This window comes from Ranitomeya imitator, chromosome 6 (assembly GCF_032444005.1).
Source record: "Ranitomeya imitator isolate aRanImi1 chromosome 6, aRanImi1.pri, whole genome shotgun sequence".
NCBI classification, from domain to species: domain Eukaryota; kingdom Metazoa; phylum Chordata; class Amphibia; order Anura; family Dendrobatidae; genus Ranitomeya; species Ranitomeya imitator.
Window position 1 is genome coordinate 387,455,770 of NC_091287.1, and position 16,456 is coordinate 387,472,225.

At 44.7% G+C, this 16,456-nt stretch overlaps 1 long non-coding RNA gene across 2 annotated transcripts in view; it reads right to left on the minus strand.

Moving 5' to 3' along the window:
- The window catches only part of LOC138641426 (uncharacterized), a 201,782-nt gene that overhangs the window by 105,672 nt on the left and 79,654 nt on the right, over nucleotides 1-16,456 (minus strand). For both annotated transcript variants that reach the window (XR_011313830.1, XR_011313829.1), the window contains exon 2: nucleotides 6,176-6,326. This is a non-coding gene — a long non-coding RNA (uncharacterized lncRNA). The remainder of the gene's footprint in view (nucleotides 1-6,175; nucleotides 6,327-16,456) is intronic.

The window sequence follows — 16,456 nt, forward strand, 5'->3', positions numbered from 1 at the left end:
ATGGGGGTCTTAAGCTGTGTCTGGATTTCAGGGAGATTAATAAGATCGTTGTGCGTAATCCTTACCCCTTGCCGCTAATTCTGGATTTGTTTAACCAATTAGTTGGAGCCAAGTGGTTCTCTAAGATCGATCTCCGTGGGGCATATAATTTGCTGTGGGTTAAAGAAGGCAATGAATGGAAGACAGCCTTTAATACCCCGGAAGGTCATTTTGAGTGTCTAGTTATGGCTTTCGGCCTTACAAATGCTCCGGCGTTCTTTCAAAATTTCATTAATGACATCCTGAGGCTGTTGATCTGTAGGAGTGTGATTGTTTATTTGGATGATATTTTGATCTATTCACCCGATCTGGAGTCGCATTGGCAGAGAGTCCATGGGGTTCTGCAGATTCTGAGAGAAAATACACTCTTTGCTAAACTGAAGAAATGCGAGTTTGAGGTACAGAAAATCAGTTTTTTGGGGTACTTTGTTTCCAGTGATGGTTTTGAGGTGGACCCGGTGAAGGTTCAGGTGGTATTGGAGTGGCCTAGACCTGAATGCTTGAAGTCGATTCAGAGATTTTTGGGGTTTGCTAATTATTATAGAAAATTCATAAAGAATTTTTCTTTTATCGCAAAACCCCTTACTGATCTTACTAAGAAGGGTTCCAATACTGTCTAATAGTCCCCTGAGGCTGTTGAGGTTTTTGAGCATCTCAAGGAGAGGTTTAGCTCTGCTCCTGTTTTGATCCAGACAGATGAGACTAAGCCCTTTCTGGTAGAGGTGGACGCCTCATCAGTAGGAGTGGGGGCTGTTCTGTCCCAGGAGGGAGAGGATGGGGTGCATCCCTGTGCTTTCTTTTCTAAGAAATTTTCAGAGGCGGAGCTCAACTACGATGTTGGGAACCGAGAATTGCTGGCTATTAAGCTTGCGTTTGAGCAATGGTGACATTTTTTGGAGGGCGCTAGACATGCTATACAAGTCTTTACTGATCATAAGAACCTGATCTATCTGGATGCTGCTAAACATTTGAATACCAGTCAAGCTAGGTGGGCAATGTTTTTTGCCCGGTTCCATTTCTTTGTGACATATATCCCAGGGACAAAAAATGTTAAAGCTGATGCTTTGTCTCAAAGTTTCTCCCCAGCGGTTAATACTGAAAAGGAAGAATCTATTCTGCAGAGAGGGGTGGCGGTGGCAGCACTAGGTTCTGAGTTGGAAAACAGCATTCTAAAAGCCCAGGATGCGGCACCAACTAACACTCCGTATGGGAAATTATTTGTGTCTAAAGCCCTGAGAAGAGCTTTTTTTATGGAATATCATGATTCTTGTTTGGCGGGTCATACAGGGATTGCCAAAACAAGAAAGTCAATTGGTCGGAGTTTCTGGTGATCGGGGTGGCTAAGAGAATTTGTCAAGTGGGTACGTCAGTGTACCGTGTGCGCTAGGTCTAAGGCTTCTCATGCTCCGTGGCAGGGTTGCTTTGCTCGTTAGAGGTTTCTAGTTCTTCATGGACACATCTTGCAATGGATTTTATCACCGACCTGCCGGTCTCTGAGGGTTTTTCTGTTATCTGGGTTGCAGTGGACCGGTTTAGTAATGTGTGTCATCTGGTCACGTTCAATAAATTACCATGCGCTAAGACACTTGCCAGGGTATTTGTGAAAGAGATTGTCAGACTCCGTGGTGTTCCCACGGACATTGTCTCCTGTAGGTTACCACAGTTTGTGGCTCGCTTTTTTGGCATGCCTTTTGTGACCGACTTAAGGTTCATTTGTCATTTTCATCGGGCTATCATCCCCAGTCCAATGGACAGACTGAGAGGAAGAACCAGAACGTCGAGCAGTTTTTGAGATGTTTTGTAGCGGACAATTAGGAGATGTGGTCGGAATATCTACCATTAGCTGGTTTGCTCTCAATAATCACACGTCTTCTTCGGCTGGGTGTTCTTCTTTCTTTTGTTGTACTGGGAAGAATCCATCTTTCGGTCCTTTTTCTAGGATTGGGGCGGCGGTGCCTGAGGAGGAGAGTTTTTCTGGAAATTTGGAAAGGGTTTGGACCAGTGTGCGCCACAATCTTAAACAGGCTAATAGGAGATCTAAGAAATATTTTGACAAGAGAAGAAGGGAGGCGAGGTTTGTTGTTGGGGACATGGTTTGGTTGTCCTCTAGGAATCTGCGTTTGAAGATCCCTTCTAAAACGTTGGGGCTGAAGTTTGTAGGACCTTTCAAAGTGGTTCACATTGTCAACTCGGCAGCGGTGAGATTAGACATTCCTTCATCCTGGAAAATTAATTGAGTTTTTCATGTATCTTTGCTGGAGAAGGTTGACACGCCAGAGAAGGTGGCTATGCCGTCTGCTCCTCCAATTGATGAGGACTGCGAGTTTGAGATTTCATGCATTCTTTATTCCAGGTGGCATAGAGGAGGGTTACAGTATCTTGTATCCTGGAAGAGTTTCAGTCCCAAGGACAGTTCCTGGGTGAAAGCTGTGGACTAGGGTTGAGCGACCTTCACTTTTATAGGATCGGGTCGGGTTTCACGAAACCCGACTTTTGGAAAAGTCGGGTCGAGTGAAATCGGCCGATCCTATAAAAAAGTCGGGGTCGGGGTCGGCCGAAACTCGAAACCCAATGCAGTGCATTGGGTTTCCATGGTTCCCAGGGTCTGAAGGAGCGGAAACTCTCCTTCAGGCCCTGGGATCCATATTTGAGTGTAAAATATAGAATTAAAATAAAAAATATTGCAATACTTACCCTCTGACGCGCCCTGGTACTAACCGGCAGCCTTCCTCCTTCGAATCCGCGCTTCTAGGACCTTGCCGTGACGTCGCGGTGACGTCGCGGCTTGTGATTGGCCGCGCGGCCGCCCATGTGACCGCTCGCGCGGCCAATCACAAGCCGCGACGTCACCGAAGGTCCTGGAAGGGCTGATTCTTAGGAAGGAAGGCTGTCGGAAGGAAGCAGGGCGCTTCCGAGGGTGAGTATATTCCTATTAGGTATATACTCACCCTCGGAAGCGCCCTGCTTCCTTCCGACAGCCTTCCTTCCTAAGAATCAGCCCTTCCAGGACCTTCGGTGACGTCGCGGGTGACGTCGCGGCTTGTGATTGGCCGCGCGAGCGGTCACATGGGCGGCCGCGCGGCCAATCACAAGCCGCGACGTCACCGCGACGTCACGGCAAGGTCCTAGAAGCGCGGATTCGAAGGAGGAAGGCTGCCGGTTAGTACCAGGGCGCGTCAGAGGGTAAGTATTGCAATATTTTTTATTTTAATTCTATATTTTACACTTTAATCTGAATTCCGATACCAATTCCCGATATCTTAAACATATCGGGAATCGGGATCGGAATTCCGATTCCAGATTCAAAAGATCGCCGACTTCATGGCCGACCCCCCACTGGGGTCGGGTCGGGTTTCATGAAACCCGACCTTGCCAAAAGTCGGCGACTTTTGAACAATTTCGACCCGTTTCGCTCAACCCTACTGTGGACGTCTCAGCCTCAAGGTTAATTAAGGCTTTTCACAGGAGATTTCTGAATAAGGCCCGGCCTAGAGGATCCGGGGGATCCTAGTTAAAGAGGGGGTACCGTTAGAATCTGTTTAGTTTGTGATTGTGACTATCCACCATTTTCTTGTGGAGTTCTGGCTGCCAGTCTTTTTCCTCTGGTGCTGGGTTTGTCTTGGGTCAGGTGTTTATATCACTCTTTATTAACCAGCACCTGCCTCCCAGTCCTTGCTGAACGACAGTGTTAATCTGCTTGAGCTCTGGCTTGGTGCTTTGCGTTCTGTGTGTGTTATTTGTGCAGTGCTGGTACCTCTGGTTCTGCTAGCCTTAGTTTCCATTTTCTATTGGCTTCGGCAGCCTTCTCTGTGTTTTCTATTAGGAGGTGACCCGTTTTTGTACCCAGTCCTTAGTTCTTTTACGGAACCCCTTCCCCTTATCTATAGGTCTTCGCTTGAGATAAACGTAGGATCATTGGTGGGTCTATTCACAAGGAATGGGTCGCCCACTCCATCGTAGGGTTTCAGCCTAGTCATAGTGCAGGGTCAGTTTTCCCCCTTCTACCTTAGTCCTGTGTTGCAGATCCGTAACACTTTTATAGTACTAGTCTTCTCCTATGGGTCAAAAACATCTTTTGAGCCCCCGTATACTCCAGGGCTTGGTGCGACTACAGCACATGTATGTACTATAGTTATGCCTCTATGTTTGTATCTCGACAATCAGACACGAATTTACCATGCAGGCTACAGATATTCTATCCTATTCTGTAGTAGATGTGCAGGTACTGCAATAATCTGTAATACACCTATATATCTTCTCTGTCAACAGCTGCATTTGCTCTTTGGGCTGGAATACGTGAGCTGCGGGGACTTTTACAGCTACTTACTGATGAAGGGACAGCTTGCCATCCCCAGTGCAAGGTAAAGGCTTATACAATTATACATGTACTGAAATATATATAAGAGCAGTTCTGTTATCAGTACTGACTGATCATTGGTGTTTTCGATGGCAATAGAGAGTAGACTAAAGCAATATTTTAGTCACCAGAATCTGGACAGAATCCTGACTGGCCACTTTAATATACTGTAGAATAGGGCAGGATTTCTTGTATTTCTGTACACATTCACTAATTTATTGTTTTTATGTCAGTTTCTATGCAGCTGAACTCGTCTGTGGCATACAATATCTTCACTCAAAGGGCATCATCCACAGAGACCTCAAGCCCGAGAACATCTTGGTGGCTGAAACGGGCCATATTAAGATCTCAGATTTCGGTCTCGCAATTGACAACATGCATGGAGACCGAACAGCCACTGGATATGTTGGAACACAAGGCTACATGGCTCCTGAAGTGAGAAGAACATGTTTTTTTTCATACTATAATTGTATACCTGCCAGGATCATACACATAATCCTATATGTCTCCACCACACTACATGGGACATTCTGACTTAGACATCTGACACAGTCACATATCTGACTTTCCATACACAATAGATAACTATTTTTCTGTACCTCCCCAAACACATGCATGGCTCAGCGGAGTGTGCATGCATTCTGAATTGGAAGAGGGAAGTATGACCGTGCCAGACTCAAAGGGATCGGGCAATAATTTAAAATTCAACATCAAGTGTTTGGCTGAATTGAGATGTCTCCATACACAATGGATAATTTTTCCAGAATCTGTGGGTCAGGCCAAAATACATGATTATGTTATGTATTTTGCCATCATTGGAGACCCAGGAGCTACAAGTCAGATAACAAAGTACAAAGGGTTCAGGAGCTCAGAAGAGCAGCATGGCTCCTTTCAGTCATTAGTGGAAGAAATCATAATATTCAAGTGACGTCACAACCAGAGGAATCATCCACCCTCAATGGATTATATAATTTTACAATTATTATAGCAACAGCTTTGTTACACTAAAGCTATGGATCTTTTTGACCAACTCTTTATCTATTTCCATCTTCATGTAAATTTTGGCTGGGAAGGAGTATAACGCTGGAGTAGATTGGTATTCTTTTGGTGTCATCTTAAAAGAAATGGTTACCGATGAGTGCGCCTACCATCAAACAATCGATAAATCCTCCAGCATCAGGAACATCATTAAACAGGTCAATAGTTTTAACAGTCGATAGTACTATGATTTATACAATGTTATAGTTGTAAAGATGAGCAAATCTTTTGAAATGTAAACTAACCAGCTTCTTCCAAATGTTTTGAAAAATTGCATGTACTCAACACAAATGATAAAACTTGTGGTAACCGTTCTTCACTGCTGTGCTGTCACACACTATCTGTACAGTCTTTTGGTGTTTTATGTTTTTCTCTTTGTGATGTGCTCTCTGTATCCAGATTCACCACATAATAGCTGCTATATTCCCTGCTTTGGATTTCATACAGGCTATGATAGTCCCTCCTGATTGTGCTATAACTTGTGATGTGACACCTGTAAGGAATTATGGTGAGGCCTAGACAGCTGTATCAGAGGTTCTGTGAGCCTTCTCTGGCTGTTGTAAATTTCAGCAATACTCTATGAAAAACGGCTGCAACTATTATAGGTCATTCCCAAGCAGCAAATCACAAATTGTTGAAATTCAACGGGTTGATCAGATTCTTAAAAATTCAACACAAATTCTATTTGCATTAAGTCGATTCACTCATCTCTGCATAGAACTCATTTTCTCTGCTACTTACATTGATGGACTTTGGCTTTTTATTTATTAGCTCCTTCAGAAAGATCCTGCCAGCCGCTTAGGAGCCAACGGTAACATCAGAGAGCACAAGTTTTTTCAGCGTATCGACTGGGTCTCAGTGGAAGCTCTGAAACTGTCTCCACCACACATCCCTGTAGTAAGTATACAAGCAAATAATGTTCCATTACGTCATAGTATCTATTTTGCAGAATCTGCTTATTTTTTAAGAGCAGATAATTACTGATGACAACAACACTGGATAGGCAACACCATCCAGAGCTAATACTCCATAGATACTGGCCTGGCTTTGTTGATTCAGATATTTGGATTCTAATTTTTGGATTGTACTCAATTGATCATCTAGTGTAGATTTGATCATTCTCCAGTGGGACTGTTGGTGTTACTTTGTTGGTTTCTTAGCATCATACACTTTGTGTCTTTTTTTTCATTAACTTTTAATCTGCACAACTGGTTTTAAATGGAGACTGTGATAAAAAGTCATAATTCTAATTTTAGAATTCCTTTTTTCATTTATAGCCATCTGAGCTTCGCCATCGTCGTAAACCATTCCGTCTGGACAAATTAGAAGCAGCAGAGGTCAAAGAACTTACATCAGCAAATGACCAGGCTTTGTTCAAGGGATTTTCATTTGTCAACTTGGAAACCCTTGACCAAACACCAGCTCTATAGTCATCAGAGCGAGCTGTGTCCACCTGAGCCTTCGGAAGACTGAAGACTGAGCAAACGCTGCAAGAAGGAAGATGGCCATGGACCCCAAATGAAGATGCAGAGAATGACAAAGCCAGAAGATTCATCTATGAGCTGGCGGTAAGTATAAGCGTAAAGATATCTGCGCTTTATTACAATCATAGGCATGTGCCAAACATTTTACACTGACCGGTAATTGGATTTCCTCCTGCTCATGGCATCTCCAGCTTATGGTGCTGTCTTGGACAAAGAGGAAATAACCAGGTGTGAGAAGGTTGGCTATTAAGGGGTGGAAGGAGGTCAGACTTTTTTTTTTTAACCAACACCTTGCACATGCCTATGATAAATTTACCATTACCGGTAGTTGGATTTCCTCATACTTATGACAGTGCTGTCATAGGACTGGGGAAAAAGGTGAGAGATGGCCGGCTATTTAGGGGTGGAAGGAGGCCGGATTTTTTTTTTTATTTTTTTTTTTTAATATAAGGAAACATTGGTCCTCAGAGATCACAAGTGTTTGCTGCTAGTGGGCCACCATCAGGGCATTACTGCCATTACTGGTGTGTGGGGTTCGGTGAGCAGAAGCAAGGAGGGGGACTCGAACTGGGTGAGACAAACTGCGCAGCCAGTGCTGAGGCAGCACAGCCCAGCCACTGTATAAATGGCCTAGCAGACTGTATAGTGCGCTGGGGCCTGTACTAATTATTTTGCTTTATTAAGCCCGGGCACATTGCCGCCTCTCAAGATCCATAACTATTTGCCTGTCTATGGAGCTGCGCAAGGGCTTAATTTATGTGAGGCAAAAAAGGGACAAAATTGCAGTTGCTTTTATTTTACATGTCAGTATCTACATACCGCATGTGCAGCCAGACTGACTGCACCAGGGGCCAGAGGCTTCGGGTGGCCCCTGCACGGTGGCTAATAATGAGGGCAATCTGGCCTGTTAATCCGGCCCCGATTGCCCTCATGTGAGGCGGGCAGGGAGAGATCATTGCAGCTCTGCTGCCTGCCAGAGAAAATGGCAGTGGAGCTGCAGCGATCCATCCTGTTTCCTGCCCGCACTTCCTGTCTCACACAGCAATCAGCGGCGTAGCCGGATGACATCATCATTCAGTGCCACGGCTGCTGTGCCAGTGAGAGGAAGCTGCCATGACGGTGATGTTGTGGCTGTGGGAGAGCGTGCGGAGAGGTTGGAGGTGCTGTCTGCTGTGTGCGTGTGCGTGCGTGTGTAGCACTGCGGGGGAACGTGCAGAAAAGTGAATGGTGCTGTGTGTGTCTGTCTGTGTATGTGTAGGTGGAGGAGAGGGCAATAATGGGGGTGATGGGGAGAAGGCAATGATGGTGTGATGGGGAGAAGGCAATGATGGGGATGGTGGGGGAGAAAACAATGATGGAGTGGTGGAAAGGGCAATAATGGGGGGTCGGGGAGGAGGAAATGATGGAGGTGGTGGAATGGGCAATGGTGGGGGAGGTGGGGGAAAAGGCAATGATGGTGGTAGTGGAAAGGACAATGATGGTGGAAAGGGGTGGTGGGGGAGGAGGAAATGATGGAGGTGGTAGAATGGGCAATGATAAAGTGGTGGGAAGAAAGCAATGATAGAGGTGGTGGAAAGGGCAATGATGGGAGTGCTGGGGGAGTAGGCGATGATGAGGGTGGGGGAGAGGAGAATAAAGGGATGCGGGGGGAGGAGGACAATGAGGGGTGTGGGGGCTTAGGAAGTGAGGAAGGGGATTTAAAATGGATTTAGGAACAGGGGGAGGTGGAGGAAGACGTTATTATGTTTAACACAGTCCCTTAGTATATAGTGTACTCACTTATTATACATAGCATAGCCCCTTAGTATATAGTGTACTTGCTTATTATGTATTGCACATTCCCTTAGCATATAGTATTCTCGCTTATTATGTATAGCGCCATCCCTCGGTATATAGTGTAGTAATGCAAAAAACATGGCACTCTTGTAGTGATCAGTTGTACGTGCTCAAGTAGGGTGTCCAGGCCATCATAATAACTATATGCAAAAAACTTGGCACTCAAGAGGTAGCAAAAAGGCACCATCCTTAGTTACATAGTTTCCTCTTTCATCATGTATAACACCATCCCTTATTACATACCATCCTCTCTAGTTATATATGGCGCCGTCCCTTATTATACAGCTTCCTGTGCTGTTATGTACAGTGCTGTCTCTTACATAGTGTATTATTGTTATTTTTGTTAGTCACAGCGCCCTCTTTTATTACATAGTCCGCTCTCTTGTTAGATATAAAATGACTGCTGATGGAGGAGCCGGTGACCCGACTACCAGTCCATCATCTCCTCTATTAGAAAAGAAGCTTTCCCATGCTCCATCAGCCATCATTGTATTATATATCCAATAAGAGAAGACGATATGTAATAAAAAACAGAACTCTATATAATCCAATATGTAAGGGACGGTGCTGTACATATCAAGAGAGGGCACTGTATAAGGGACAGCAATATACATAATAAAGGAGACTATGTAATATATACATGTATGTGTGTGTGTGGATATATATATTTATATATACGCACCTTTTCACCATAAAAGGAGGGGGCCCAGACACATTTCTTGCACAGTACGCCCCTGGCACTATTGTATGTTGTTCTTAGATTTATGGAAATACATCTTTATTAGTGATGGGCGAGTATACTCGTTGCTCGGGTTTTCCAGAGTACGCTCGGGTGGTCTCCGAGTATTTATGACTGCTTGAAGATTTAGATTTCCTTGCCTGCAGCTGAATGATTTGCGGCTACTAGACAGCTTGATTACATGTGGGGATTCCCTAGCAACCAGGCAACCCCCACATGTACTCAGGCTGCCTAGCAGCCGTAAGGAAAATGAAACCTCCAATCAGTCATAAATACTCGGAGACCACCCGAGCGTGCTCGGGAAAACCCGAGCAATGAGTACACTCGCTCATCACTAATTTTTATTATTATGGTTCAGTTCTTTAGATTGTGTGCAATATTGTTTGCTGTTTTTATATTTTGTTTTTCTGACCTCACAAAATGACCTTATTTTTATTGTATTAATTGGTTATACGTGTTTTTGTATTTTTTTTGTTTTGCTTTTTCTGTTTGTTTTGTTACTTGCACTATAATTTTGAACTTTACATAATTGTCCAAAGGATTTAACTAAATGACTCTTATGAAAAATAGATTTAGTTAGCCAAATGTTTAGTGGGAATGTGTTACGAAGCTTTTATGTTAAGGGCATTGACCACTTTAAGTGCAAAAATTCAACATAGAAATATAGGCTATTTCCCATATTTCACATTTATTGCTGAAATGCAAGAATGGCCATATTAGGTAACGTTCACATTAGCGTTTCCCGTTTTGCGTCGTGTTTGCATCGGGCGACACAGCGGCGACGCATGCGTCACGCGCCCCTATATTTAACATGGGGGACGCATGCGTCTTTTTGTGCTGCGTTGTGCGACGCATGCGTTTTTTTTGCCGCAAGCGTCGGACCAAGAAAACGCAACAAGTTGCATTTTTCTTGCGTCCAAATTTCGGCAAAATACGACGCATGCGTCGCAAAACGTAGCGTTTTTGCGTGCGTTTTGCTGCGTTTTTGCGTGCGTTGTGCGTTGCGTCGCCGACACAGCGGCGCACAACGCTAGTGTGAACGTAGCCTTAGTAAGTACATTACCATCATCTCAAACACATTGGTCAACAATAATTAGAAAAAGACCATCCTTTTTAATCATAGTTTGACGTTTTGGAAGATTTTTCTTTAAAGTTTATGTCACCCCTTATATCACAAAATAATAAATAAACAGAAACTGCTTTTCTATTTGACTGACATGTCCAGAAGAGATCCTTTTTCAGCAGTCATCTGATTATCATAACAAGCAGAATTACAATGAGATAACAGAATCCACAATTCACAGTAAGAAGTGCCACAGCTCACCTCTTCCCCCTTCCTGCATAATGACATCTGCATGTCACTAAAAATGACAACATGTATACAAAAGCCTCCCGAGAAAATAATAGTCTCCTATAATGTCTTGTGATATATTTATACATTTATATATATATATATATATATATATATATATATATATGCTGTATATATATATATATATATATACAGTATATATATATATATATATATACACTGTATATATATATATATATATATATATATATATATATATATATATATATATATATATATATATATATTACGTCCAATGTCCATATCTCCAAACAGGCAAGAGAGCAGCTTCCATAAATGTACAGAAAACAAAATGCAATAATCTGCAATTAGAAATACAGATTCAAAAGAAATATATATCACAATCTAGTTTCAATCATTTAAAAAAATATATGTGATACATTCCCAGAAAAATAATTAAAAATATACATAAAAAGAGTATTGGATATGTTAAGAATCGTTTAATAGGTTAGAGTAGAGTAGGGCCCTGCCAAAAGAGTCTACCTTGTCGTGGTGGCAGGCTTACATAATCTTTTGGCCAAAACAAAACCTGATGGCTATGTATGTGATATAGTGTTCGATGGGAACTGTTAATGTATGATTGGTGACAACATAATGCAAAAGTATAGTTTTTCCAAGAGTGGGCGATGGGACCATTTGAGGGGTGGTGGCGGAGCTGGGGAGGAGCCTGGGCAGAGTCTCACGATGGAACAAAAATGTTGCCACTATGGGGCCCTGAAATTCCTGGTAGCAACCATGTCCAGATGTAAGTGGAAAATGAGAGCAGAAGTCTTAACAAGCACATTTCATTAAGAAGACCCTGAAGATGTCAATGACAGCTGGTCCACCTATGAGCTGGAGGTAAGTATGGGCGCCAAAATATCTACGCTTCGTTATAATCAAGAATATGTGCCAAACATTTTACACTGACCAGTAATAGGATTTCCTCCTACTCATGGCAGCTCCAGTATTGATGCTTTCTTATGCAAGGAGAAAATAACAATGTGTGTGACACTATAAAGGGTGGAGGAGGCCGGATTTGTCTTTTTAAATAACATGTTGCATATGCTTATGATAAATGTATTATCACCGGTAGTTGGGTTTCCTCATACTTATGACAGTGCTGTCATAGGACTGGGGGAAAAAGCTGAAAGATGACCGGCTATTAAAGGGAGGAAGAGGCCAGATTTTTTTTAAACATTGTTACTAACATCTTATCGTATTCCTATAATAATTCTTCCATTATTAGTTATTGGATTTCCTTAAATTTGTGGCACGGCTTTAAAAACACAGTGCCATAAATATTCTATTTTGTCCAACTCTACAAGAAAATCCTTCAGGAATGAAGGTGGCCATGAAGACCTGGGAGATAGAGGAGCCAACAGATCCACCTATGAGCTGGTGGTAAGTATAAGCGCCATATTATTATCTGCCCTGAATCCCAATCATAGGCATGTGCCAAACATTTTACACTGATAGTAGGATTTTCTCCTGCTCATGGCAGCTCCAGCTTTTGGTGCCATCTTGGGCAAAGAGAAAATAAAAAGGTGAGAGATGGCCGGCTATCAAGGGGTAGAGGAGGCCGGATTTTTTAAATATATATATATATTTATATTTATCCTATTACATTATTATTATTAGCATCCTAGCATATAATTACACTAATTGTACTATTCATAGTCATTAGAGGATAGCATTAATCACAGATCCCACAGGACACATACAGTAGATGCATTTTAGCAGCCAAGTTTTCCTGAAAGTGATATGCACAGCAGCAAATTATCCAATAAAGTAATAGCATAGTTGTTTTACCAGTAGCCAGAGGAAGAGAACAGTATTACATCCACTGTCTATAGAAGAGGCCTGGAGCACATCCATAATTTACAATGTTTCTCTTTAACTCCTTAACGTTATATGACGTACATATCCACCATGAGCATATGTCACTTTCTGCTCCATGACGCTAGAGCGGACACCGACAGAAGATTTCTGCTGTGCCAGAATAATATATGGGCCCTTTACAGTCCGATAGCTCATCATAATGTACAATTCCACCTGCTTTGGAGCTGGATGTGGCCCCTTATCTGTTGGGCCCCTGTGTGGCTGCACAGGTTGGGTATGTCTGACCCTGCCGTGACGGATGTGTCATGCTGATCACACAGGACAACTTCTTTACTGATGCAATCAGATCCATGAGCCCGACTGATACATACAGCTGAGGTCCATCTGTAACTGGTAGGATCGGCGTTCTCGATAATCCCGGTAGTTTTACCTCTCACTGTCATGCTCGCGCCCAGACTGGTTGGCGTAGGTGTGCGGGGTGTGGCCCCACTGTGCCACAGACCAGACTACCCTGGAAGGGGAGTAACTAAGTAGCTTTCTTGGTATTCGCTGGAGCCTCTGATGGTGAGGTCAGGCTTGTGCGGCAGGAAGCTACCAGGTACCACTCCAGGGTGGTGTCTGGCTGTGGCTGCTGATCCCACCAGGGAACGGAACATAGACAGGCAAGCGGGCACTGCTGGCACTCTGGCAGACACAGCTTGGACACAGGCAGGCGGACGGGTACAACAGAGACACTGGCAGGCAGGCGGGCATGGCTGGCTCTCTGGTAGGCAGGCAGGTACGGCTGGCTCTCTTGCAGGACAGGCGAACACGGCTGGTACACTGGAAGAACTGGTAGGCACCGGTCTGCAGGCAGGTATGTAAAACAGGTAAGAACATGTTCAGACAGGAGGACTTAAGAATAGGTAGAGAAAGACCGCAAGAGCAGATGCAGAGTGAAAGCACAGGAACACACAGACAGAGCATGCACAGAGCAAGCAGCAGACATGAGGCACACAGCATGGAGCTGGCAGCAGAGAGAAGTCACAACAAGGCCCAGTGAAGTAAGTGAGTTTGAGTGTAATGCAGGCGGGGGATGGAAGGCCATGCAGTGATGCCAGCAGGGTTATTACACTCACATCCTGTGGTGAGTAGTGACTGCAGCACATGAGGAGATTGACCAAGAGAGCGCACTCCCTCCGTCGGCCCATGGGTAACCCCACAATGCGATATGTTGCTATTATAACCAAAGGCCTGACAAAAGTCTTCTGAATCTGCTGTTTACTACAGGCAGATCCCATCGGAAGTGGGGCCTCTTTGGGGCCATCAATAACTGACAGAAAAGGTTACCCAAATAGTGCCGAATATTACTAATACAATCATAGGATCACATTTTCAAGTCCCTTTGATGGATTAATACATATTGTAAAAAAAGTTACAAAATGTTTTAAAGGGAAATTGTCTGTAGATTTGGGCTACGTAATCTGAGTGCAGAATGAGGTAGGAGCTGAAACACAGATTTCAGTGGTGTGCCATTTATTGGGCTATGGGCAGGCTCGGACTGGCCCACTGGAAAACCGGAGGATTCTCTCATAGGCCCAGGCACTGACACCTGCTGGCATACTGACCAGCAGCTGCCTAGGGCCCCCACTGCTCCAGGGGCCCCCTGCCAGTGGCTATAGGGCCCCAGAGTCAAGGGGGCCCACCCTGTGCCAGCGTAGCAGCAGCTGGAGACAGGATCTTGTCTCTGCTGCTAAAGCAAAATGAATATTCACACTTCTCCACGCCCCTATGGGCGTGAATACCATTTCTAATAGCAGGCAGCGTTAGCCGCAGGCTGCAGCTAACACTACCTGCATGTAAAGCCTCACCACACCACATACACACACACACAGCACCACACACATACACACACACGCAGGCATGCAGACTCACAGAGCAGCTCACCTCCCAGCGTCCTGCTTCCTGTCTGAGACAGCCCAGCTGGATGACATCATCATCCAGCATGCTGTCTCAGACAGAAAGCTTCCAGCAAGGAAGAGGCTGCTGGGATCGCTGCTGCTGCGGGGAGGTGAGCTGTGCTATGTGCCTGCGTGTGTGTTGAGCTGTTGCTGCAGTGAGCTGTGCTGTGTGTGTGTGTGTGTGTGTGTGTGTGTGTGGTGGGGGGCGGTGAAGGACAATAATATTGGTGGGGGAGACAATGATGGAGGTGATGGGCAATGATGGTGGTGGTGGGGACACAATGATGGAGGTGATGGGCAATGATGGTGGGGGAAGACCATGATGGAGGTGATGGGCAATGATAGTGGGGGCAGGCAATGAGGGAAGGGAGGGGAGGCAGTGATGGAAATGATGGGCAATGATGGTGGGGGAGACAATGAAGGAGGTGATGGGCAATGATGGTGAGGGGAGGCAATGATGGAAGTGATAGGCAATGATGGTGGGGGAGGCAAGGAAGGAGGTGATTGGCAATGGTGGTGGGGAGGCAATGATGGAGGTGATAGGCAATGATTGTCGGGGAGGCAATGATGGAGGTGATAGGCAATGATGGTGGGGAGGCGATGATGGAGGTGATGGGCAATGATGGTGGTGGGGGAGGCAATGATGGAGGTGATAGGAAATGATGGTGGTGGTGGGAGGCCATAATGGAGGTGACAAAATCAGCATTGATAATGGTGGGGGGAGGCAATGATGGTGGTGGTGGGAGGCAATGATGGAGGTGATGAAATGGGCAATGATGGTTGTGGGGGAGGCAATGATGGAGGTGATGGGCAATGATGGTGGTGGGGGAAGCAATGTTGGAGGTGATGAAATGGGCAATGATGGAGGTGATGGGCAATGATGGTGGTGGGGGAGGCAATGATGGAGGTGGTGGAATGGGCAGTGATGGGGTGGTGGGGGAGAATGATAGTGGTGGTGGGGGAGAAGGCAATGATGGAGGTGGAGATGAGGACAGCTATGGAGGTGGAGAGGGGCTGCATTATACTTTATGAGGGGGCTACAATATATTCTGTGGGGGGGGACTGCATTATTCTTATGGGACTACATTATTTTATGGGGGCTACAGTGGGGCAAAAAAGTATTTAGTCAGTCAGCAATAGTGCAAGTTCCACCGCTTAAAAAGATGAGAGGCATCTGTAATTTACATCATAGGTAGACCTCAACTATGGGAGACAAACTGAGAAAAAAAAATCCAGAAAATCACATTGTCTGTTTTTTTATCATTTTTTTTGCATATTATGGTGGAAAATAAGTATTTGGTCAGAAACAAACAATCAAGATTTCTGGCTCTCACAGACCTGTAACTTCTTCTTTAAGAGTCTCCTCTTTCCTCCACTCATTACCTGTAGTAATGGCACCTGTTTAAACTTGTTATCTGTATAAAAAGACACCTGTGCACACCCTCAAACAGTCTGACTCCAAACTCCACTATGGTGAAGACCAAAGAGCTGTCAAAGGACACCAGAAACAAAATTGTAGCCCTGCACCAGGCTGGGAAGACTGAATCTGCAATAGCCAACCAGCTTGGAGTGAAGAAATCAACAGTGGGAGCAATAATTAGAAAATGGAAGACATACAAGACCACTGATAATCTCCCTCGATCTGGGGCTCCACGCAAAATCCCACCCCGTGGGGTCAGAATGATCACAAGAACGGTGAGCAAAAATCCCAGAACCACTCGGGGGGACCTAGTGAATGAACTGCAGAGAGCTGGGACCAATGTAACAAGGCCTACCATAAGTAACACACTACGCCACCATGGACTCAGATCCTGCAGTGCCAGACGTGTC